A 26,953-nucleotide genomic window follows, 5' to 3' on the forward strand; every position below is an offset into this window, starting at 1 on the left:
GATAGCTCAGTCGGTAGAGCATCAGACTTTTAATCTGAGGGTCCAGGGTTCAAGTCCCTGTTCGGGCGATCGAGCCTCTCTTTTTTGTGGAGCGCTACGTTTTGCTGTGGAGTTCTTGCTGACCTGCGCTGGCCTCGGGCAGCGACGCTGCAAGGCACCAAGCAAAAAGAGTGCCCCCTTCGGCCAGCTTGTAGTCGTGGCCGAGTGGTTAAGGCGATGGACTAGAAATCCATTGGGGTCTCCCCGCGCAGGTTCGAATCCTGCCGACTACGTTTCACAGCGTGCGCCTGCTTTAGCGCCGCGACTGAGTGCGTTGTTGTGTTTGGAGCTCCGTCGAATTAATTCAGAAACCTTGTTTTTCTTCTTTACACTCTTTTACAAACGAACTTTTTCATTTTTATAGCGTGTGAACATATCTGGAATACTATTCTCCTTAAAAAACAATCGGATTGCTCTGATATCGCTACATATATCCAACCTTTCGAACTTCCGCTACTAGCCTTAGCCCGCTAGCATTACACGCGTGGTCGCGCCTATCGATCGACTTATTTACACCCGTATCACTGAAAGCTATAATTCGCCATTATAGCACATCTGCTATAATGGCGAATATAACGGATGTGTGTCTAACGTTACCTTTGAGTGCAGGTGAGGACACCTTCGAGCTGCATTCTGTGCAGTTAGAGCTGGAATCCGTGGAGAAGCAGATCCGCGACCTACTAGAGAGACAGGCCGAGCTACGAGATCGACGTTTCGCGCTTGAAACATCACGCGCCGATGCTCAAAAGTCAGTGGTTAGTGCTAACCTTTTGACTCCGACCTCGTCTACTCCATGTGTTTCTCTGCCCAGGATGCGATCATCCCTGGTTTCATTCACTCCGGCACCGACACAACAACATGGACCCTGGATGATTCCACAGCGGAAGACGCGGGCCAGGACCAGAGCTAGGACCTCTCCGCCCCTCCCGGCCTTCGAGATCTCCACCCAGAACCGCTTCTCCCCTCTACGCGAGACGGAATGCGACGCTGTGATCATCGGCAGTTCCATCGTCCGGCATGTCCGTGCTACCATAGGTAAAGGTAAGGTTCGCACTCACTGCTTTCCTGGTGCTCGTGTTCTCGATGTCGCTGCACAGGTTCCCGGGATTCTGAACGGTGACGAGCCCGTCGGAGCTGTCGTGCTGCACGCGGGAACGAACGACATCAGGCTACGGCAGTCGGAGGTTCTGAAGAAGGACTACAGGAGCCTGATCGAGACGGTACGCAGCACATCGCCTGAAACAACGATCATCGTGTCTGGACCGCTTCCCACCTACCGACTAGGACACGAAAGGTTCAGTAGATTATTTGCTCTAAATGAATGGTTAATGTCATGGTGTAATGAACAGAGACTGCTCTTTGTAAATAATTGGAATCTTTTCTGGGAGCGACCTAGGCTCTTCCGTGCTGATGGCCTGCACCCCAGCAGAACCGGAGCGGCTCTTCTGTCGGACAACATCTCCAAGACGCTACACACCATATGACTAGTAAGTCAAAGTCCAAATCACACTCTTTGCTGTCCAAACTTAATTGATATAAGTACCAATGTAGAACATTATATTGAAACTGTGTCTATTCCTCGTTTAGTGAGATCAAATAATAAATCTACTGCAGGATCTAAGAAAAATCTAATTGTGATTAAACCAGAAAATCTCAATATTAGTGAACAAAAACAATTTATAAAGCTAGGTCTTTTAAACATCAGATCGCTTACACCTAAGGCGGTTATTGTAAATGAAATGGTCACAGATAATAGTTTCGATGTACTTTGCCTTACTGAAACCTGGCTTAAACCAAATGATTATTTCGGTCTTAATGAGTCTACTCCTCCTGGATACTGTTACAAGCATGAGCCCCGTCTGATTGGTCGTGGCGGTGGTGTTGCTATAATCTATAAAGATATTCTTACTGTTACTCAGAAAACAGGTCACAGGTTTAATTCGTTTGAAGTACTTGTGCTAAATGTTACTCTCTTAGATGTAAGAAAGAAATCCATATTATCTCTAGCCTTGGCTACCGTATATAGACCGCCTGGGCCTTACGCTGATTTCCTAAAAGAGTTTGCAGACTTTCTCTCAGATCTTTTGGTCAATGTCGATAAAGCATTAATTGTTGGAGATTTTAACATACACGTAGATAATTCAAATGATGCTTTAGGGGCTGCGTTTACAGATTTATTAAACTCCTTTGGGGTCAAGCAAAACGTAACTGGTCCCACTCATCGTCTTAATCATACGCTAGATTTAATTATATCACATGGAGCCGATCCAACCGATATAGATATTATACCGCAAAGTGATGAAGTCACTGACCATTACATGGTCACTTGCATACTACGTACCGCTGAAATTTGTCATGTTACGCCGCGTTATCGACCAGGCAGAACAATCCTTCCAACAACTACAGATCATTTCTCAAATAGCTTACCTGATCTGTCTCAGCTGCTCAGTGAACCCAAACAAACAGATGAACTAGAGGAAATGACTAGCACTATGAGCACCATTTTCTCTAGTACATTAGACATCGTTGCACCAATTAGATTAAAAAAGGTTAGAGAGAAAACTAAAGCACCATGGTACAACAGTGTTACGCATGTTCTAAAGAGAGAAACTCGTAATTTAGAGCGTAAATGGAAACAAACTAATCTAGAGGTCTTTAGAATCGCATGGAAAGACAGTATGTCACGTTATAAAAAGGCCCTAAAAGCAGCCAGGGCTGAGCATCTCCGCAAACTAATAGAAAACAACCAAAACAATCCAAGGTTTTTATTTAACACCGTCGCTAGACTAACAAATAAACAGACGTTACCGGAGCAAAATATTCTGTCACAGTGTAGTAGTAATGATTTTATGAATTTCTTCACTGAGAAAATAGAAAGCATCAGAAACACAATTGTAAATGTACAATCTTTAATGGTGTCTTATGATTCAGCCTCAATTATCACCCCGCAAGAACAATTACAGCGCTTTGCAACTATAGGACAGGAAGAGTTAAATAAACTTATCATTGCATCTAAACCAACAACGTGTTTATTAGATCCAATACCAACTAAACTACTGAAACAAGTGTTACCTGTAGTGGAAGAGCCTCTTCTCAATATTATTAACTCGTCTTTATCCTTAGGTCATGTTCCAAGAATATTCAAGTTGGCAGTTATAAAACCTCTTATTAAGAAACCACAATTAGATCATAATAACCTAGCAAATTACAGACCCATTTCAAATCTTCCATTTATGTCTAAAATATTAGAAAAAGTTGTGTCCGCTCAACTGTGCTCTTTCTTGCAAGAAAATGATATCTATGAAAAGTTTCAGTCAGGATTCAGACCGCACCATAGCACAGAAACTGCGCTCGTTAAAATCACAAATGATTTACTTTTAGCTTCTGACCAAGGCTGTATCTCAATACTAGTTTTACTTGATCTTAGTGCTGCGTTCGATACTATAGATCACACAATACTCTTAGACCGACTACAAAACTACACTGGTGTTCAGGGACAGGCATTAAACTGGTTTAGATCGTACTTATCAGACCGTTACCATTTTGTCTGCGTAAATGGGGAAAAATCGAAGATAACGTCAGTAAACTACGGTGTACCGCAAGGATCTGTGTTAGGCCCTCTGCTATTCTCAATATATATGCTGCCACTTGGTAATATTATAAGAAAACATGGAATTAATTTCCACTGTTATGCTGATGACACTCAATTATATATTTCATCACGACCAGATGAAAACGCTAAATTATCTAAATTAACAGAGTGTGTTAAAGATATAAAATACTGGATGACATGTAATTTTCTGCTATTAAATTCAGATAAAACGGAGGTATTACTTATTAGTCCAAAAAACTGCCCACAAAACCTCTTACAATACAACTTTAATTTAGAAGGGTGTCCTGTTACTTTATCCTCTACAGTAAAAGACCTGGGTGTTATATTAGACCGCAACTTGTCTTTTGAAAATCATATTTCATATGTTACAAGAACAGCCTTTTTCCACCTTAGAAACATTGCTAAGCTACGTAACATGCTATCTGTTTCTGATGCAGAAAAGTTAGTTCATGCATTCATGACCTCGAGACTAGATTACTGTAATGCTTTATTAGCTGGTTGTCCTGCATCCTCAATAAACAAGCTACAGTTAGTCCAAAATGCCGCCGCTAGAGTTCTTACTAGATCAAGAAAATACGATCATATAACACCAATTCTGTCGTCTCTACATTGGTTACCTATAAAGTTCCGTATCAATTACAAAGTATTGCTACTGACCTATAAAGCCCTAAATGGTTTAGCTCCCGTGTATTTAACGGAACTTCTATCGCCCTACAATCCATCGCGCTCTTTAAGATCACTAAATTCGAGGCTTCTGGTCATTCCTAGGATATCTAAGTCCACTACAGGAGGGAGAGCTTTTTCACATTTAGCTCCTAAACTGTGGAATGGCCTTCCTGATATTGTTCGAGGCTCAGACTCGCTGTCCCAGTTTAAAACTAGATTAAAGACGCATCTCTTCAGCCAGGCATTCACATAATACTTACATTTTATACTACAGTTGAGACGACTCGACGCGGGCGATGTTTATGCCCTAAATCAATACATGATTAACTAACTGTATTTCTCTATGTACATTTCTGAAATGCACTTTCTGTAAAGCTGCTTTGAAACAATATGTATTGTGAAAAGCGCTATACAAATAAATTTGAATTGAATTGAAAATTGAATTTAGGTTGTAACCTTCTGGAGGCCTTGCTAAAACCTGGTTAGGGTTGTCTTTGCTTCACTTATCGAGACAGCCAGCACGTCTGTCTTTTAGCCAGCGGCGGAGCTTCAGCAACCTGATGGGTTGAGGTTCTATCCCTGACCGGTGTGCCTTCGATAGCTCAGCTGGTAGAGCGGAGGACTGTAGGTGGCAAGTTAGCAATCCTTAGGTCGCTGGTTCGACTCCGGCTCGAAGGAGGTCTTTTTTTCCTTGGCCGTGGCGCTTGAAGCGCTTGAGCTTGTAGCGCGGCATTTTGCAATCACGACCGCCGCTGGAGGGCAAAAGCTCATTCCCTGACCGGGAATCGAACCCGGGCCGCGGCGGTGAGAGCGCCGAATCCTAACCACTAGACCACCAGGGAAGGTCTGCTGACTCCTTCCCCTCAAGCCCAGCTGTGGGCCTCTACCAGATTTTCCAGCAAGACCACTAAGGCTTTTATTTTCCTCCAGGAGAGGAGACGTCTCTGACCCTGGATCCCAGTTCTTCCGCTGAGAAACTGTCACAGGCTCTGTAGGAATATCCTAACAACACCTCAACTTGCCATGAAAACAAAGCAACTGAGATCCCCAACATGTGAGGCCTCCATCTCCAAGGTTTTTACAGCAGGCCCCTCATCGGACCCCTTCCTGACGTTGGCTCCAGGCCTGTTAATGGCATGAGAAAAAGTAGATGTCATGACAGGCCTCCGCCCAGTCGAACAGGTTAAGGCGATGTACTAGAAATCCATTGGGGTCACCCCGCGCAGGTTCGAAACCTGTCGACTACGTTTGACAGCATGCGCCTGCTTTAGGTTGTAACCTTCTGCAGGCCTTGCTAAAGCTTTATAAAAAGAAAAAAGTCACTGTGACAATATTACCCTTGAAAACAGTTAGGTCGCTAAGAAACGGTTTTGTCTGCAAGCTAAAGATGACAAGGGCCCTTTTGTACTCAGTGACACATCGGGGAGACCGGTAGCTCGCCGTGATCGTATAGTGGTTAGTACTCTGCGTTGTGGCCGCAGCAACCCCGGTTCGAATCCGGGTCACGGCAAGGTTTTCCGGGTGCCTTTGAAATTGAGCTCCTCGTTACCACCCGTCCTTCAGACCACTTTCTTTTTCTTTTTTTTTGCACGGTGCGCCCTTGACGTGCTCTTGATGTTTGAGTGAATTGCCACTGGGACCTTCTTTGAGAGCATGAGCTCTCAGGTTTGAACCCTTAGAGAAAAGACTGAAAACGAAACGCTCCCGTTTAGTTTGGAAGAATCTTGCTTCAGAGAGAATATGGTGCTGGTATATTTTCTAATCGCTAGGTGTCAGTACACTCGCTGGCTGTTACCTAGAGTGCAGTGGACTTGCTATTTTCTCCAAACAACTGCGCCTTTGAAGCAAGTTTACAATAACGATAAGAGTGCGGCAGGTCCACAGCATTAAAGCGTGTCAAGATGCTTTCCAGACAAGAAGCTGTGAGTTTTTGTTCTTTTTCCTAGCACTATTGTCAGTTGATTATTATTATCCGTCTAATAGGCTGCATTCCCACTAATTCGCAAATATATTTTGACATAGCAGACGTTTGAACGGCCGTTCGTAATCGTCGAAGAAGGGAACGCGATGCATGGGAGAAACGTCTGTTTTTTCAGCTGATACGATTCATTTTGCTGCGCGTTCCCATGCAACTCGCATCACGAGAAAGAGCCCGGATAGCTCAGTCGGTAGAGCATCAGACTTTTAATCTGAGGGTCCAGGGTTCAAGTCCCTGTTCGGGCGATCGAGCCTCTCTTTTTTGTGGAGCGCTACGTTTTGCTGTGGAGTTCTTGCTGACCTGCGCTGGCCTCGGGCAGCGACGCTGCAAGGCACCAAGCAAAAAGAGTGCCCCCTTCGGCCAGCTTGTAGTCGTGGCCGAGCGGTTAAGGCGATGGACTAGAAATCCATTGGGGTCTCCCCGCGCAGGTTCGAATCCTGCCGACTACGTTTGACAGCGTGCGCCTGCTTTAGGTTGTAACCTTCTGGAGGCCTTGCTAAAACCTGGTTAGGGTTGTCTTTGCTTCACTTATCGAGACAGCCAGCACGTCTGTCTTTTAGCCAGCGGCGGAGCTTCAGCAACCTGATGGGTTGAGGTTCTATCCTTGACCGGCGTGCCTTCGATAGCTCAGCTGGTAGAGCGGAGGACTGTAGGTGGCAAGTTAGCAATCCTTAGGTCGCTGGTTCGACTCCGGCTCGAAGGAGGTCTTTTTTTCCTTGGCCGTGGCGCTTGAAGCGCTTGAGTTTGTAGCGCGGCATTTTGGAGGGCAAAAGCTCATTCCCTGACCGGGAATCGAACCCGGGCCGCGGCGGTGAGAGCGCCGAATCCTAACCACTAGACCACCAGGGAAGGTCTGTTGACTCCTTCCCCTCAAGCCCAGCTGTGGGCCTCTACCAGATTTTCCAGCAAGACCACTAAGGCTTTTATTTTCCTCCAGGAGAGGAGACGTCTCTGACCCTGGATCCCAGTTCTTCCGCTGAGAAACTGTCACAGGCTCTGTAGGAATATCCTAACAACACCTCAACTTGCCATGAAAACAAAGCAACTGAGATCCCCAACATGTGAGGCCTCCATCTCCAAGGTTTTTACAGCAGGCCCCTCATCGGACCCCTTCCTGACGTTGGCTCCAGGCCTGTTAATGGCATGAGAAAAAGTAGATGTCATGACAGGCCTCCGCCCAGTCGAACAGGTTAAGGCGATGTACTAGAAATCCATTGGGGTCACCCCGCGCAGGTTCGAAACCTGTCGACTACGTTTGACAGCATGCGCCTGCTTTAGGTTGTAACCTTCTGCAGGCCTTGCTAAAGCTTTATAAAAAGAAAAAAGTCACTGTGACAATATTACCCTTGAAAAGAGTTAGGTCGCTAAGAAACGGTTTTGTCTGCAAGCTAAAGATGACAAGGGCCCTTTTGTACTCAGTGACACATCGGGGAGACCGGTAGCTCGCCGTGATCGTATAGTGGTTAGTACTCTGCGTTGTGGCCGCAGCAACCCCGGTTCGAATCCGGGTCACGGCAAGGTTTTCCGGGTGCCTTTGAAATTGAGCTCCTCGTTACCACCCGTCCTTCAGACCACTTTCTTTTTCTTTTTTTTTGCACGGTGCGCCCTTGACGTGCTCTTGATGTTTGAGTGAATTGCCACTGGGACCTTCTTTGAGAGCATGAGCTCTCAGGTTTGAACCCTTAGAGAAAAGACTGAAAACGAAACGCTCCCGTTTAGTTTGGAAGAATCTTGCTTCAGAGAGAATATGGTGCTGGTATATTTTCTAATCGCTAGGTGTCAGTACACTCGCTGGCTGTTACCTAGAGTGCAGTGGACTTGCTATTTTCTCCAAACAACTGCGCCTTTGAAGCAAGTTTACAATAACGATAAGAGTGCGGCAGGTCCACAGCATTAAAGCGTGTCAAGATGCTTTCCAGACAAGAAGCTGTGAGTTTTTGTTCTTTTTCCTAGCACTATTGTCAGTTGATTATTATTATCCGTCTAATAGGCTGCATTCCCACTAATTCGCAAATATATTTTGACATAGCAGACGTTTGAACGGCCGTTCGTAATCGTCGAAGAAGGGAACGCGATGCATGGGAGAAACGTCTGTTTTTTCAGCTGATACGATTCATTTTGCTGCGCGTTCCCATGCAACTCGCATCACGAGAAAGAGCCCGGATAGCTCAGTCGGTAGAGCATCAGACTTTTAATCTGAGGGTCCAGGGTTCAAGTCCCTGTTCGGGCGATCGAGCCTCTCTTTTTTGTGGAGCGCTACGTTTTGCTGTGGAGTTCTTGCTGACCTGCGCTGGCCTCGGGCAGCGACGCTGCAAGGCACCAAGCAAAAAGAGTGCCCCCTTCGGCCAGCTTGTAGTCGTGGCCGAGCGGTTAAGGCGATGGACTAGAAATCCATTGGGGTCTCCCCGCGCAGGTTCGAATCCTGCCGACTACGTTTGACAGCGTGCGCCTGCTTTAGGTTGTAACCTTCTGGAGGCCTTGCTAAAACCTGGTTAGGGTTGTCTTTGCTTCACTTATCGAGACAGCCAGCACGTCTGTCTTTTAGCCAGCGGCGGAGCTTCAGCAACCTGATGGGTTGAGGTTCTATCCCTGACCGGCGTGCCTTCGATAGCTCAGCTGGTAGAGCGGAGGACTGTAGGTGGCAAGTTAGCAATCCTTAGGTCGCTGGTTCGACTCCGGCTCGAAGGAGGTCTTTTTTTCCTTGGCCGTGGCGCTTGAAGCGCTTGAGCTTGTAGCGCGGCATTTTGCAATCACGACCGCCGCTGGAGGGCAAAAGCTCATTCCCTGACCGGGAATCGAACCCGGGCCGCGGCGGTGAGAGCGCCGAATCCTAACCACTAGACCACCAGGGAAGGTCTGTTGACTCCTTCCCCTCAAGCCCAGCTGTGGGCCTCTACCAGATTTTCCAGCAAGACCACTAAGGCTTTTATTTTCCTCCAGGAGAGGAGACGTCTCTGACCCTGGATCCCAGTTCTTCCGCTGAGAAACTGTCACAGGCTCTGTAGGAATATCCTAACAACACCTCAACTTGCCATGAAAACAAAGCAACTGAGATCCCCAACATGTGAGGCCTCCATCTCCAAGGTTTTTACAGCAGGCCCCTCATCGGACCCCTTCCTGACGTTGGCTCCAGGCCTGTTAATGGCATGAGAAAAAGTAGATGTCATGACAGGCCTCCGCCCAGTCGAACAGGTTAAGGCGATGTACTAGAAATCCATTGGGGTCACCCCGCGCAGGTTCGAAACCTGTCGACTACGTTTGACAGCATGCGCCTGCTTTAGGTTGTAACCTTCTGCAGGCCTTGCTAATGCTTTATAAAAAGAAAAAAGTCACTGTGACAATATTACCCTTGAAAAGAGTTAGGTCGGTAAGAAACGGTTTTGTCTGCAAGCTAAAGATGACAAGGGCCCTTTTGTACTCAGTGACACATCGGGGAGACCGGTAGCTCGCCGTGATCGTATAGTGGTTAGTACTCTGCGTTGTGGCCGCAGCAACCCCGGTTCGAATCCGGGTCACGGCAAGGTTTTCCGGGTGCCTTTGAAATTGAGCTCCTCGTTACCACCCGTCCTTCAGACCACTTTCTTTTTCTTTTTTTTTGCACGGTGCGCCCTTGACGTGCTCTTGATGTTTGAGTGAATTGCCACTGGGACCTTCTTTGAGAGCATGAGCTCTCAGGTTTGAACCCTTAGAGAAAAGACTGAAAACGAAACGCTCCCGTTTAGTTTGGAAGAATCTTGCTTCAGAGAGAATATGGTGCTGGTATATTTTCTAATCGCTAGGTGTCAGTACACTCGCTGGCTGTTACCTAGAGTGCAGTGGACTTGCTATTTTCTCCAAACAACTGCGCCTTTGAAGCAAGTTTACAATAACGATAAGAGTGCGGCAGGTCCACAGCATTAAAGCGTGTCAAGATGCTTTCCAGACAAGAAGCTGTGAGTTTTTGTTCTTTTTCCTAGCACTATTGTCAGTTGATTATTATTATCCGTCTAATAGGCTGCATTCCCACTAATTCGCAAATATATTTTGACATAGCAGACGTTTGAACGGCCGTTCGTAATCGTCGAAGAAGGGAACGCGATGCATGGGAGAAACGTCTGTTTTTTCAGCTGATACGATTCATTTTGCTGCGCGTTCCCATGCAACTCGCATCACGAGAAAGAGCCCGGATAGCTCAGTCGGTAGAGCATCAGACTTTTAATCTGAGGGTCCAGGGTTCAAGTCCCTGTTCGGGCGATCGAGCCTCTCTTTTTTGTGGAGCGCTACGTTTTGCTGTGGAGTTCTTGCTGACCTGCGCTGGCCTCGGGCAGCGACGCTGCAAGGCACCAAGCAAAAAGAGTGCCCCCTTCGGCCAGCTTGTAGTCGTGGCCGAGCGGTTAAGGCGATGGACTAGAAATCCATTGGGGTCTCCCCGCGCAGGTTCGAATCCTGCCGACTACGTTTGACAGCGTGCGCCTGCTTTAGGTTGTAACCTTCTGGAGGCCTTGCTAAAACCTGGTTAGGGTTGTCTTTGCTTCACTTATCGAGACAGCCAGCACGTCTGTCTTTTAGCCAGCGGCGGAGCTTCAGCAACCTGATGGGTTGAGGTTCTATCCTTGACCGGTGTGCCTTCGATAGCTCAGCTGGTAGAGCGGAGGACTGTAGGTGGCAAGTTAGCAATCCTTAGGTAGCTGGTTCGACTCCGGCTCGAAGGAGGTCTTTTTTCCTTGGCCGTGGCGCTTGAAGCGCTTGAGTTTGTAGCGCGGCATTTTGGAGGGCAAAAGCTCATTCCCTGACCGGGAATCGAACCCGGGCCGCGGCGGTGAGAGCGCCGAATCCTAACCACTAGACCACCAGGGAAGGTCTGTTGACTCCTTCCCCTCAAGCCCAGCTGTGGGCCTCTACCAGATTTTCCAGCAAGACCACTAAGGCTTTTATTTTCCTCCAGGAGAGGAGACGTCTCTGACCCTGGATCCCAGTTCTTCCGCTGAGAAACTGTCACAGGCTCTGTAGGAATATCCTAACAACACCTCAACTTGCCATGAAAACAAAGCAACTGAGATCCCCAACATGTGAGGCCTCCATCTCCAAGGTTTTTACAGCAGGCCCCTCATCGGACCCCTTCCTGACGTTGGCTCCAGGCCTGTTAATGGCATGAGAAAAAGTAGATGTCATGACAGGCCTCCGCCCAGTCGAACAGGTTAAGGCGATGTACTAGAAATCCATTGGGGTCACCCCGCGCAGGTTCGAAACCTGTCGACTACGTTTGACAGCATGCGCCTGCTTTAGGTTGTAACCTTCTGCAGGCCTTGCTAAAGCTTTATAAAAAGAAAAAAGTCACTGTGACAATATTACCCTTGAAAAGAGTTAGGTCGGTAAGAAACGGTTTTGTCTGCAAGCTAAAGATGACAAGGGCCCTTTTGTACTCAGTGACACATCGGGGAGACCGGTAGCTCGCCGTGATCGTATAGTGGTTAGTACTCTGCGTTGTGGCCGCAGCAACCCCGGTTCGAATCCGGGTCACGGCAAGGTTTTCCGGGTGCCTTTGAAATTGAGCTCCTCGTTACCACCCGTCCTTCAGACCACTTTCTTTTTCTTTTTTTTTGCACGGTGCGCCCTTGACGTGCTCTTGATGTTTGAGTGAATTGCCACTGGGACCTTCTTTGAGAGCATGAGCTCTCAGGTTTGAACCCTTAGAGAAAAGACTGAAAACGAAACGCTCCCGTTTAGTTTGGAAGAATCTTGCTTCAGAGAGAATATGGTGCTGGTATATTTTCTAATCGCTAGGTGTCAGTACACTCGCTGGCTGTTACCTAGAGTGCAGTGGACTTGCTATTTTCTCCAAACAACTGCGCCTTTGAAGCAAGTTTACAATAACGATAAGAGTGCGGCAGGTCCACAGCATTAAAGCGTGTCAAGATGCTTTCCAGACAAGAAGCTGTGAGTTTTTGTTCTTTTTCCTAGCACTATTGTCAGTTGATTATTATTATCCGTCTAATAGGCTGCATTCCCACTAATTCGCAAATATATTTTGACATAGCAGACGTTTGAACGGCCGTTCGTAATCGTCGAAGAAGGGAACGCGATGCATGGGAGAAACGTCTGTTTTTTCAGCTGATACGATTCATTTTGCTGCGCGTTCCCATGCAACTCGCATCACGAGAAATAGCCCGGATAGCTCAGTCGGTAGAGCATCAGACTTTTAATCTGAGGGTCCAGGGTTCAAGTCCCTGTTCGGGCGATCGAGCCTCTCTTTTTTGTGGAGCGCTACGTTTTGCTGTGGAGTTCTTGCTGACCTGCGCTGGCCTCGGGCAGACGCTGCAAGGCACCAAGCAAAAAGAGTGCCCCCTTCGGCCAGCTTGTAGTCGTGGCCGAGCGGTTAAGGCGATGGACTAGAAATCCATTGGGGTCTCCCCGCGCAGGTTCGAATCCTGCCGACTACGTTTGACAGCGTGCGCCTGCTTTAGGTTGTAACCTTCTGGAGGCCTTGCTAAAACCTGGTTAGGGTTGTCTTTGCTTCACTTATCGAGACAGCCAGCACGTCTGTCTTTTAGCCAGCGGCGGAGCTTCAGCAACCTGATGGGTTGAGGTTCTATCCCTGACCGGCGTGCCTTCGATAGCTCAGCTGGTAGAGCGGAGGACTGTAGGTGGCAAGTTAGCAATCCTTAGGTCGCTGGTTCGACTCCGGCTCGAAGGAGGTCTTTTTTTCCTTGGCCGTGGCGCTTGAAGCGCTTGAGCTTGTAGCGCGGCATTTTGCAATCACGACCGCCGCTGGAGGGCAAAAGCTCATTCCCTGACCGGGAATCGAACCCGGGCCGCGGCGGTGAGAGCGCCGAATCCTAACCACTAGACCACCAGGGAAGGTCTGTTGACTCCTTCCCCTCAAGCCCAGCTGTGGGCCTCTACCAGATTTTCCAGCAAGACCACTAAGGCTTTTATTTTCCTCCAGGAGAGGAGACGTCTCTGACCCTGGATCCCAGTTCTTCCGCTGAGAAACTGTCACAGGCTCTGTAGGAATATCCTAACAACACCTCAACTTGCCATGAAAACAAAGCAACTGAGATCCCCAACATGTGAGGCCTCCATCTCCAAGGTTTTTACAGCAGGCCCCTCATCGGACCCCTTCCTGACGTTGGCTCCAGGCCTGTTAATGGCATGAGAAAAAGTAGATGTCATGACAGGCCTCCGCCCAGTCGAACAGGTTAAGGCGATGTACTAGAAATCCATTGGGGTCACCCCGCGCAGGTTCGAAACCTGTCGACTACGTTTGACAGCATGCGCCTGCTTTAGGTTGTAACCTTCTGCAGGCCTTGCTAATGCTTTATAAAAAGAAAAAAGTCACTGTGACAATATTACCCTTGAAAAGAGTTAGGTCGGTAAGAAACGGTTTTGTCTGCAAGCTAAAGATGACAAGGGCCCTTTTGTACTCAGTGACACATCGGGGAGACCGGTAGCTCGCCGTGATCGTATAGTGGTTAGTACTCTGCGTTGTGGCCGCAGCAACCCCGGTTCGAATCCGGGTCACGGCAAGGTTTTCCGGGTGCCTTTGAAATTGAGCTCCTCGTTACCACCCGTCCTTCAGACCACTTTCTTTTTCTTTTTTTTTGCACGGTGCGCCCTTGACGTGCTCTTGATGTTTGAGTGAATTGCCACTGGGACCTTCTTTGAGAGCATGAGCTCTCAGGTTTGAACCCTTAGAGAAAAGACTGAAAACGAAACGCTCCCGTTTAGTTTGGAAGAATCTTGCTTCAGAGAGAATATGGTGCTGGTATATTTTCTAATCGCTAGGTGTCAGTACACTCGCTGGCTGTTACCTAGAGTGCAGTGGACTTGCTATTTTCTCCAAACAACTGCGCCTTTGAAGCAAGTTTACAATAACGATAAGAGTGCGGCAGGTCCACAGCATTAAAGCGTGTCAAGATGCTTTCCAGACAAGAAGCTGTGAGTTTTTGTTCTTTTTCCTAGCACTATTGTCAGTTGATTATTATTATCCGTCTAATAGGCTGCATTCCCACTAATTCGCAAATATATTTTGACATAGCAGACGTTTGAACGGCCGTTCGTAATCGTCGAAGAAGGGAACGCGATGCATGGGAGAAACGTCTGTTTTTTCAGCTGATACGATTCATTTTGCTGCGCGTTCCCATGCAACTCGCATCACGAGAAAGAGCCCGGATAGCTCAGTCGGTAGAGCATCAGACTTTTAATCTGAGGGTCCAGGGTTCAAGTCCCTGTTCGGGCGATCGAGCCTCTCTTTTTTGTGGAGCGCTACGTTTTGCTGTGGAGTTCTTGCTGACCTGCGCTGGCCTCGGGCAGCGACGCTGCAAGGCACCAAGCAAAAAGAGTGCCCCCTTCGGCCAGCTTGTAGTCGTGGCCGAGCGGTTAAGGCGATGGACTAGAAATCCATTGGGGTCTCCCCGCGCAGGTTCGAATCCTGCCGACTACGTTTGACAGCGTGCGCCTGCTTTAGGTTGTAACCTTCTGGAGGCCTTGCTAAAACCTGGTTAGGGTTGTCTTTGCTTCACTTATCGAGACAGCCAGCACGTCTGTCTTTTAGCCAGCGGCAGAGCTTCAGCAACCTGATGGGTTGAGGTTCTATCCTTGACCGGTGTGCCTTCGATAGCTCAGCTGGTAGAGCGGAGGACTGTAGGTGGCAAGTTAGCAATCCTTAGGTAGCTGGTTCGACTCCGGCTCGAAGGAGGTCTTTTTTCCTTGGCCGTGGCGCTTGAAGCGCTTGAGTTTGTAGCGCGGCATTTTGGAGGGCAAAAGCTCATTCCCTGACCGGGAATCGAACCCGGGCCGCGGCGGTGAGAGCGCCGAATCCTAACCACTAGACCACCAGGGAAGGTCTGTTGACTCCTTCCCCTCAAGCCCAGCTGTGGGCCTCTACCAGATTTTCCAGCAAGACCACTAAGGCTTTTATTTTCCTCCAGGAGAGGAGACGTCTCTGACCCTGGATCCCAGTTCTTCCGCTGAGAAACTGTCACAGGCTCTGTAGGAATATCCTAACAACACCTCAACTTGCCATGAAAACAAAGCAACTGAGATCCCCAACATGTGAGGCCTCCATCTCCAAGGTTTTTACAGCAGGCCCCTCATCGGACCCCTTCCTGACGTTGGCTCCAGGCCTGTTAATGGCATGAGAAAAAGTAGATGTCATGACAGGCCTCCGCCCAGTCGAACAGGTTAAGGCGATGTACTAGAAATCCATTGGGGTCACCCCGCGCAGGTTCGAAACCTGTCGACTACGTTTGACAGCATGCGCCTGCTTTAGGTTGTAACCTTCTGCAGGCCTTGCTAAAGCTTTATAAAAAGAAAAAAGTCACTGTGACAATATTACCCTTGAAAAGAGTTAGGTCGGTAAGAAACGGTTTTGTCTGCAAGCTAAAGATGACAAGGGCCCTTTTGTACTCAGTGACACATCGGGGAGACCGGTAGCTCGCCGTGATCGTATAGTGGTTAGTACTCTGCGTTGTGGCCGCAGCAACCCCGGTTCGAATCCGGGTCACGGCAAGGTTTTCCGGGTGCCTTTGAAATTGAGCTCCTCATTACCACCCGTCCTTCAGACCACTTTCTTTTTCTTTTTTTTTGCACGGTGCGCCCTTGACGTGCTCTTGATGTTTGAGTGAATTGCCACTGGGACCTTCTTTGAGAGCATGAGCTCTCAGGTTTGAACCCTTAGAGAAAAGACTGAAAACGAAACGCTCCCGTTTAGTTTGGAAGAATCTTGCTTCAGAGAGAATATGGTGCTGGTATATTTTCTAATCGCTAGGTGTCAGTACACTCGCTGGCTGTTACCTAGAGTGCAGTGGACTTGCTATTTTCTCCAAACAACTGCGCCTTTGAAGCAAGTTTACAATAACGATAAGAGTGCGGCAGGTCCACAGCATTAAAGCGTGTCAAGATGCTTTCCAGACAAGAAGCTGTGAGTTTTTGTTCTTTTTCCTAGCACTATTGTCAGTTGATTATTATTATCCGTCTAATAGGCTGCATTCCCACTAATTCGCAAATATATTTTGACATAGCAGACGTTTGAACGGCCGTTCGTAATCGTCGAAGAAGGGAACGCGATGCATGGGAGAAACGTCTGTTTTTTCAGCTGATACGATTCATTTTGCTGCGCGTTCCCATGCAACTCGCATCACGAGAAAGAGCCCGGATAGCTCAGTCGGTAGAGCATCAGACTTTTAATCTGAGGGTCCAGGGTTCAAGTCCCTGTTCGGGCGATCGAGCCTCTCTTTTTTGTGGAGCGCTACGTTTTGCTGTGGAGTTCTTGCTGACCTGCGCTGGCCTCGGGCAGCGACGCTGCAAGGCACCAAGCAAAAAGAGTGCCCCCTTCGGCCAGCTTGTAGTCGTGGCCGTACCCGCCGGCAGTAGGACTGCCAAACACATCCTAACGCTCTCCTAACAATTCCTAACGCTCTCCTAACAAGTCCTAACAAGTCGTAACTAAAGTCCTAACAAGCCCTAACAATTCCTAACATATCCGAACGAGGCCCTAACATGGGGTAAAACAGCCAATCAGTTCCTAAGAAACGATGTTGCGACGCATCCAATCATCAACAACTGCTGCCTCGACGCACGGTTGTCTGATTGGTGAGGGAGCTTAGCCATCATACAGCGTAAGGTTGTCATGCAAATCTCGTCGCTGATTTGATGGCCACCGTTTAGTGACGGGTTACAAACTCAGGTTCTCGACGTTGACAGGTATGTTATGATAATAATAGACTTTAGGGTGAATGTTTAAAGTCTATGAGACAGTAGGTTTTTGCTAGCTCATTTGGATTAACGTGGGAAACGATGTTGAAAGGGTAACGTAACGACTGAGGTAACGTTAACGTTAGCCCCATCCGTTAAAATGACCCGCTGTTGTGAACTTTTCTAAATAAACTGCGATAGGGGCCTACATTTACATTTAGTCTCTTTCTTTCTGTTACATTAACACATTCGGATTGTACTACGACATTTATTTTTTAGGGTAACGTAAGCTAGCCGTTTGTTTGTTTGTTTGTTTGTCTGTTTGGTCAGTTAATGCCGTCGTCGTTTAAGAGATTTTTCTACGATAAATGGTGCTCATCTTAAACTATGTTTTGTGTCATTGACCTGATGTGAAAACCGTTAACGCCTGAGGTGTTTTTGTGTGCTTTTTTAATAATCTAGTGACGTCAGCACGAAGACCCTAGTTGAAGAGTAGACCTATGGATTAACTTTCTGAGTAAAATAAATTGTGAAATTAATTACTGTTACCAATCAACACGTTTGTCATATGATAGGTTAGGCTATACTGTTCATTTGATAGACATATATTGCTGAAATATTGAGAAATAAAGCCTTGCTTGTGGTGATCAGTAGTTGAGTAGTATTTCCATCTGTTACGGTTCATTTTTGTTGTTTTCCATATATTGTCCCTAATATCTGCACCTAATATAGACATATTTGGGAAAAGGATCCCCTGCAAGTGTGGATACCACCAGGTAAACGATGCCATTGAATCATTAAACCTGTGATGTGATGAAAATATACTGGAAAATGTAATGGAAAATGGTTTCTCCTCAGTTCTACTGTTTGTTTCCAGTGTTAAACAGTGTGAGTATGTAATTATTAGTGGAAATGTACTTTAAATGTAAACCCACTTTTATTTTTCCCAGTCAGCAGAGAAGGCAGGGACAGCAGCATCAAGTGAAGGTCAGCTGAGGGCTCCACAGGCCAGTGCTGCAACCCAGTTTGGGTTTTCCCAGTCAGCAGAGAAGGCAGGGACAGCAGCATCCAGTGAAGGTCAGCTGAGGGCTCCACAGGCCAGTGCTGCAACCCAGTTTGGGTTTTCCCAGTCAGCAGGGAAAGCAGCATCCAGTGCAGGTCAGCTGTGTCTCAGGTCAGCTGAGAGTTTACAGGCCAGTGCAGGTGCAACAGCTACAGGTTCTCAGGCCAGCAGCTGGGAAAGCTGTTAAAGTTCCAGGACCACAGACAGGTAGGGCTGGCTATCGATTCAGATGTTACAATTCAATTTGATTTCGATTCTCGATTAGATTTTTTTATTTCGATTCTAAATTCGATTTCGATTCGACTCAATGAATATACACAAATCCTATATTTATTTATTTTTTAAAGAAAAGAAAAGTGAACATTAGTTTACAAGTGGTTAATTAATAAAAAGACATTAAGAGCTACAAACCTGTATATTAAACTCTTTTTATTTTAGGTACACTTGGGTACATTAAAACAGAATCATATTTACCTGTGCCCTTCCTGTCTAACAGGTAGGACATATGCAGAAATTGAATAAAGTTATCAAACAGTCTGCGCTGTATTAATTATAAATTATATATAGACTAATCCTTATTAAAGTTACAAAAGTTCTTTAGTCAAGAGCAGTGAGTGTTTTTCTCTGTTCCCTTTGTTCTTTGATTAATTTTAACAAAAGATATAATCAGTGGCTACTGTGTACTGTCCCTTTAAGACCAGCCGCTGCTGTCAGAGACGCGGATCTCACCCGCCTCATTCTCTCACGAGTCACAACTCTTCACGTTCGTCATAAGACTGCTCTTATGTCAAGATACTCGACAAAAAGACATTTTGGCATAATTGTGTGTTATTGTTCGTTCAAGCGCGAAAGATAACTCTATTCTGGGCTGTTTTGTGCGCACGCACAATATCAGTGCGAGTCTTTCTGTGTGTCACAGTCACGACATTCACAGGGAGCAAGCTCTTTTTTGTCTTGTCGCGCATGAATGGTTTAAAAACATTCGCATGAATAAGAGCGGAATTATGTAACACTAGCCAAAGGATGACAAAAAAGCCAGATTTGTTAATTTCATTAAAAAATCGCAGCATTTTGCATCATATAATTGCGTGGGCTTGACATCGGGATTGCGATATGATTAATCGTGCAGCACTAGTTGAGGTTATTTTATGATTAAGATAAAACAAACATAAAATCTCACATCATTAGCTATAAAATGGAGTTTGCAAGCCTATGAACAGTGGAGGAAAACTAATACTGGCTTTTGGGTAATAGATAAATAAATATGGGAAAAAAATCGATTCGTGGTGTTTGAGAATCGATTTTGAATCGACCACATTTTAAAAACCGATTAATCGGAAAATAGATTTTTTTGCCCAGCCCTACAGACAGGTGTAGGTCAGAAAACTCCAGCTCTGTGCAGGATGAGCGAGGGGAAGTCTATCACATGCTCGCTGTGTAGTCAGGAGGTGATGTGCGAGGACTTCACGCAGCACCTGTCAGACTACCACACCCAGGAGCAGTGTGAGCAGTGTGGTGCAAAGGCCTGGGGGGCTTTTGGATTGTTACAGCACATAGAGGAATGTCACCTTTTGACCTGTCCAACAGACCTCCCAGATGTTGCTGCTCCTACCACTCCCATAGCCCAAGAGACGACACTGCAACCCAGTGACCCACCCGATGTTCCTGCCCCTGTTCCTGCTCCTCCCACAGCCCATGAGACGTCACTAGCACCACCACGACACCCACTCACTCTGCAGCCTCCTGAGGTAAACTGGGTGAATTTTCTACCCAAGCAGTTCACCAGAGTCATCCAGCCAGCTGACCAGGAGTGGATCGCCCACATTTTATATGTACATTCTATGTATTCTATGTACAAGAATTGGTTTTGTTTCCATTTCATGTGACAGGATAGTCTGTGTGATCCTAGAGGAATTCCCGGATGGGAGGCAGTCGATGCCTTGGCAGGGTATCTTGTCAGCCTCAATCGGACAATAACCGCTCTCTCAAACTCTGAGATAGTAGAGATATTAAGACTGTACTCCAGCCTGGATCCCATTGACAAGTCCCCAACCAAATACTCCATGAAAAGTAAGAAAAAGACCTTGTCAGGACCATGGAGAGCTTCTCGGAAACGCAGTGGCTCTGCCCCAGGCCAGCAAGCAGCTGAGAGGTATCTGCCTCTGATATACAGTATATTTGTAATATTTGTGTGTGTGTGTGTGTGTGTGTGTATCTACATAGACACAACATTCACGTGTATGTGTTTACAGTACATACACATAATGTGGATTATGTCATCTTGTCATCTATTTTGCAGATTGTTCATGGTTCATGGCCAGGCTGCCCAAAGACCTGGGGCCTCATTTATAACCGTTGCGTACGCATAAAACAGGCCCTGAAAGAGGCGTACACTTCTGACGCATAAGTTGTGATTTATAAAAACAAACTTGACGGGAAAATTTGCGCACCTGCACGCAAACTCTGACCCATGCGTACGAACGTTTTGGAGATGGAGCAGTTTGGCGACACCGATGGTGAGCTGGAGTTAAGTGTCTTTTTGGTCACTTTTAGACAGAAAATCTAAAGAAAATTAAACACATAAATAAAGATAATACAAAATATAATTTCACTCACCAAGCCTGTCACTTGAAGCAAATATCCATCCCTTCTTAAATGTCCGCGCCAGCGAGCGCGTTGGGCCGTTTAGTGAAAATGACGCAAATAACAGTTTAAATAAATAAAATAATGATTTAAACTATGTTTTACTTCTGGTATAAACATTTAGATTAAATATGGCATTCAAATTAATGGAGTTACACACTTAAACATGAAATCATTAGTGAGAGTTACACATTTTTTTATAGCCTATTCAATCAATAGAAATATTTGCTGTGGATGCGATGTTTTTGAACACTTTTCCTGTGGCGTGCTGTGTTTTAATGTTTAACCACAGAGATAATTGCTTATCATGATAATACCAGATTGTCTGAGAAAATAGTTTAGTGCAAATAATGCCCAAGGCCTTTCTGTTTCCATAAAAAATATAAATCAATTAAAAATACAATTCGGCCAGTGGAAAAGATTGAGAAAAACTTTCTCTGAAATGTAATGTATTTGACACTATTTGATTTATGTATTCAAAAACAAGGCAAGGATAGGCAACTACATGATATTTATTAATGTAATGTGTCTTGTACCGTTAAACGTTATCACGTGGATGAATAATCATATGCAAATGATATGCAGATGAGGATCTGCATAGTAAAACTAGGCGTTGTAAGCTCCATATATGGTTATTTCGGGGTGGAGACGCATGTGCGCACAATCTTCCGCTGACTGGGATTTATAAAGTGAATTCTGCGCAGGTTCTGGCGTACGAACGGGTTTATAAGTCTGAATATTTTTTTGCGTACGCCATTTTTGGCTTTTGGGCGCACGTACACTTTTAGTAAGGTTCCTACGCACAGTTTTATAAATGAGACCCCTGATCTTAACAGGATTTCTGAGTGTGTTGCACTCAGACTCTACAAAGAGTTCCGGGAAGCCAGAAATAGGCCAAAGGACAACAAAGGGAAAACATTTGCAATACCTCAGTCAATTGTCATGACTTACAGTCATATCAAACAGTTAATAGAGGACTGCAAAGACATACTGGACAACACCAACCTTTTAATTGTGACTATAAAAAACACCACAGTGTCCTCCTGGTTAGTTTATATTTACAGCTTCATACATTCACTTCGATATGAAAACCTACTTATTCATACAAGATAAATTCCACACAAATAACAACAAAAAAGTTCTATTCTGATTTTTATTTTCTCTAGGCTGCAGGATCGGCAGAAGAGAACCGACCGCGATTCGTTACTGCAAGGGGTGCAGCTTCCTCAGCAGGTCCATTTGGCAGAGGAATCGCTCCTGGAGGCCCGGGACCTACCATCCGAGCCTGTTCAACGCGCTAATACAGTTATGGAGTTCCAGGAACCAGAAAACCGTGAGGGTGAGGCAGTGATTCGTAAACGTCGCTGTGCCAGAGTGGTGTTTCCCACTGTGCACACAGACACTGGAGCTGGTGCCAGCTCAACCAATGCAGATCAGGACTGGCCGAGAGCACAGCACTGGCCTGGGGATGCTGTCTTCCCTGCTTCGTCGGACATTGCCTACTGCCAGCAGGGTCAACACTCAGCTCCAGCGTCTCACTCTCAGGGCTGGTCCCCTTACCTGCCGTCACTGTCACCTGCTCCAGCGTCTCACTCTCAGGGCTGGTCCCCTTACCTGCCGTCACCGTCACCTGCTCCAGCGTCTCACTCTCAGGGCTGGTCCCCTTACCTGCCGTCACCGTCTCCTGCTCCAGCGTCTCACTCTCAGGGCTGGTCCCCTTACCTGCCGTCACCTGCTCCAGCATCTCACTCTCAGGGCTGGAACACTTACCTGCCGTCACCGTCACCTGCTCCAGCGTCTCACTCTCAGGGCTGGAACACTTACCAGTTGCCACCAGTGCCAGCTTCTCACTCCCAGGGTGGCCATCATGATCAACCTGTTTTTAAACTTTTTAAGATTGATTCTTTAAGTTTCTTATCAGCACTAGTAAGCTCTATGTCATAATGAGCAGCAACCAACAACAGCTGCTCTTTAGTGCACTTTTCAAGTGCTTCCTCAGAGGCACTTGCTCTGTGTTGAGCAGCTGGGAGGTGTGTTCCAGCATCTGTTCCAGGGCTCTTTGAACAGTAGCACAGTCCCCGCGATGTGGAAAAACTCAACAGTGATCCCCATCCCCAAGAAGGGCACCACCAGGGTCCTGAATGACCTTAGACCAGTCGCTCTCACCTCCCTGGTCATGAAGGCCATGGAGAGGATCATCAAGGAGCACATCACCAAGGCAACTAGTTCGATGATGGATCCACTGCAGTTTGCTTATCAGGCTGGCAGGGGTGTCGATGATGCAAAAATATTCATCTTAAACATCATCCACAAGCACCTGGAAATACCAAACACCTCAGCCAGACTTCTCTTTGCAGACTTCTCATCAGCATTTAACACAATACAGCCACACATTTTGGCAGAGAAGCTCATTACACGCTTCCACCTCAACCACCAACTCATCCTGTGGATTATAGATTTCCTCACCAACAGATCACAGAGGGTGTTGGTGAACCACACCTTATCCGACAACCTCTTCACCTCCACGGGCTCTCCACAAGGCTGTGTCCTCTCTCCACTTCTCTTTATCCTCTACACTGATGACTGTAGATCCACCCAGCCAAATTGCCACTGTGTGAAATTTGCTGATGACACGGTCCTCCTGTCTCTGCTTTCCAGTAATACACAACATCAAAGCCCAGGGCTGCGTTCTCCGATAACGTTGTCTCTTAGCGCGCTACGAAGACTCAAAAGGTACACCTTAACTACAGGTATACATTTCCTACGTGTGTTCTCCGAACTATACCTTAGGATGTTGCTTAAGGTAAACCTTCTTAAGTTCGACCTTAGCAGGCGCTGTCCATGGTGGAGGTGCTGAATAGGTTGGTATCGATGCCTCGATGATCGATTGTGCGCTCTTTCCTTCACAGCGGTATAGGTAAAGTATTGAGAAAACAATGTTCGTTATAAAGAAGCGTTTTAGAAATAGTACAAACTGCATTTATCGGGGCTCATTGAAATATGTACATGCAGAAATAAATATGAGTATGTGTTTATAATTTAGCAAGTGTGCAATCCCAAACCCTCACGGCCATAAGTGTGTTAATGTTCTCCACAACGTATGCTGAGTAATTTTTTTTTACAATGGTCTCTTCTGACATGGTAGTCAGTGGACTAAAGTGTTCTCTTATAAAGTAGTTGACATACACTAACTGGCTCCGCGGATGGCGCCGTCTTTGATTTAAAACAAGTACTCGCTGTCTCGCTGCCATAGCTATAAAGTTTGTGTAAACTCATCTTTCTTTATATAGACTCCTAAGCCTTTTCTGTCAAATGGTTCGCCAGCTGATGTGCCTTAGGATAGTAATTAAAAAAGCTAACAACCATTAGTGTATGGAAACTTTATTAATGAAAACACAACCATACACTGGGTGTAGGCTATAACAACTTAAGTATTTTATGTGTAAAATTTTAAAGTAAAGTAAAAATGTAATTGTAATACTAAATCAGATTTTATATTAAATGTTCATATAAAATTTTCTATGTGTAATTAAACTGCGATGTAAAAAAGCTTTTTGCGTAGTGGTGGCCACTAGCGGTATGAACCGTCAGCAGCGATAAGGTATAGCTAAGAGCGCTCCAGACCAACCTTACGAACGTATGACTTACAGAAGGTATACTTAACTAAGAAGGTTTCGGAAAACACGTATTAACGATAAGGTACTTCTTAAGGTACAACTTAAGAACGACGTAGCGTTAAGGTAGTTTCGGAGAACGCAGCCCTGCCCTGCAGGACTTTTTAATTTGGTGCGAAAAGTCTAGTCTCGAGCTGAACATAGATAAAACTAAGGACATGATTGTAACCTTCTCACCCAAACAGAGACAATTAGCTGAGGCTGTCACCACTATCATCCAGCAGGAGCCAGTGGAGATAGTGGAGACATATAAATACCTGGGATCAACTTTTGACAACCTGCTAAGGTTGGTAACACAGAGGAGATCCTTAAAAAGTGTCATCAGAGACAATATCTACTTAGGAAGCTGAAGTCATTTGGGGTTAACAAAGTCATTCTTAACACATTCTACTATGCTTTTATTGAAAATGTAATAACCTTCTCATTCATTAGCTGGTTCCACTCCATCACCCTGCAAAACAGAAATCGCCTGTTGAGTGTGGTTAAGGTCTGTTCAAAAATCATTGACCAGCCCGTCCGAACTCTCACTGCCTTAAAGGGTTAGTTCACCCAAAAATGAAAATTAACGATCTATTTAATAACTTTTCTGGGCCAGCAAGTTTCGGTCACACTGGAAGCCTATGGAGGAGTGAAACATGGCTCAGATTTCATCAAAAATATCTTAATTTGTGTTCCGAAGATGAACGAAGGTCTTACGCGGTTGGAACAACATGAGGGTGAGTAATTACTGACAGAATTTTAATTTTTGGGTGAACTAACCCTTTATGTGACCAACAGACTGTAAAGGTGGCACGCAGGATTATTAATGACCCCTCTCACATCCTGTTTTCAGAGTTTGAGTGGCTACCCTCGGGATGTAGACTCCGTTGTCCGCTTTGTCGGACACAGAGGAGCAAAAAGGAGGAAAGCAACCTTCATCCCGAGGGCTGTCCAACTTATGAACGTTAACAGGAACAAATGATTTTTTTTTTTTTATCTGCTTTTTTTCGCACTCTGATTTTTATGTATGATGATATGTGGTATGTAGTGTGTGGTTGTGCAGTGTGCCTGTGTAAGCTACTGTAATGTGCCCTTTTAAATTTCCCCCTGGGGACAAATAAAGTGCTTTGAATTGAATTGAATCAGAAGGCTCGTTCAAAAAAACTCCCACATTAGAAGCCATGGCTAAACTCTACACCTTCACAACAGTAGCAACTTTAGGAGTTACCAAAAACACCACAGTATCCTTTCAAATATATTTCACAAAAAAAAAAAACTTTAAACTTTTGACCAACTCCATTTCCACAAAGCTACTAAAAAGGTAATTTAATCTGCACCAGTCAACAAGTCACTTACCCGAACACTAAATAGGTTTACCAAAAACCTCTCAACAAGTAACATGCTATACTGTATAACACTATAGTAATCTACAAAAAGAGACCTCCTCATAAATCACCAAAATCATGCCTAAATTGCTGACCACATTCAACAACCTAGCATGCTACATCACAACTGCATGTTACCTAACACATTGACATACCAACAACTTTGGTTACTGGTGCAAAATTACTTACCAACTTGAAGAAAGTGGGGATGAGAAAAATTCCTGCTCTCTCAAACATAAAATTTCACAATTTCCCAACACTAAACAATGATGCTAAAAAACACACCATTGAACATGGATATCTTAGACAGCAACTCCGGTACACTATATATAAAATAAAAAAAATCCCCTCTAATCTTCAAAGGCTTACCAGGCTCTGGGCCACTTTATACGCTGAACTTCATATCACCTGGCAAAAACCAGGCCCTGAATAGCGTACCCCCTACAGAGATTAAATCTCCACCCGGGATACCTTCAAAAATAACAAACTAACAAAACAAACTAACAAAACAAACAGTGTGCCGTTGGAAGGATTGACTAGCAACCCAGCTGGAACACTCTACCTAACCGGAGACTTCTAATAATCCAATAACCTTTTCCACACTCCACTCAACAAATAAAACCCCAAATCCAAACCATTATTGATCCCAGACGAGGCTCCAATTTATGTTACGACCCTGCTCAAAGTCATAACATAAAGAGGACATTGACAACTGACAAGATGAATTCAAATAAAGAAATTGTAAGTTTATTTAAAGTTAAACAAATAATGTCTAGGGTTCAAACACAAGATAATTATAGTAAATATCAACACAAAATCAAACCAATAAACAGTTGGAAATGAGGTTGGTAGAGTTGTGGAAATCATATGGGAACACAAACTCAAGAACCCACTCTTCAAACAAAGTCACAAAACACAAATGAGAGAGAGCTAGGCAAAATCCAGGAGCTCCTTAAATAGTTTGCCACAGGTGCAGCTGGTCTTCATTAGGGCAATCCTAGAACTCACAAAAGATAAGAGATAAAAAAAAAACAGGGGCAGGGATGTAACATCTGGGGTCCACTGCTGCTGGCACATTTGACATACATATAGTGGCTGATGCAAGTCAAAACGCCCTTGGAAAAAAAAAGTAAATATAAAAAATTATAAATACACATTTACCACATACTTATTTTTCCAACAGTAAGTTCTTTCTGCACATTGTGATTGGTTGAGAGACACTGCAATGTAGTTCCTATT

The sequence above is a fragment of the Rutilus rutilus genome (genome assembly GCF_951802725.1).
Source record: "Rutilus rutilus genome assembly, chromosome: 9".
Lineage (NCBI taxonomy): Eukaryota > Metazoa > Chordata > Actinopteri > Cypriniformes > Leuciscidae > Rutilus > Rutilus rutilus.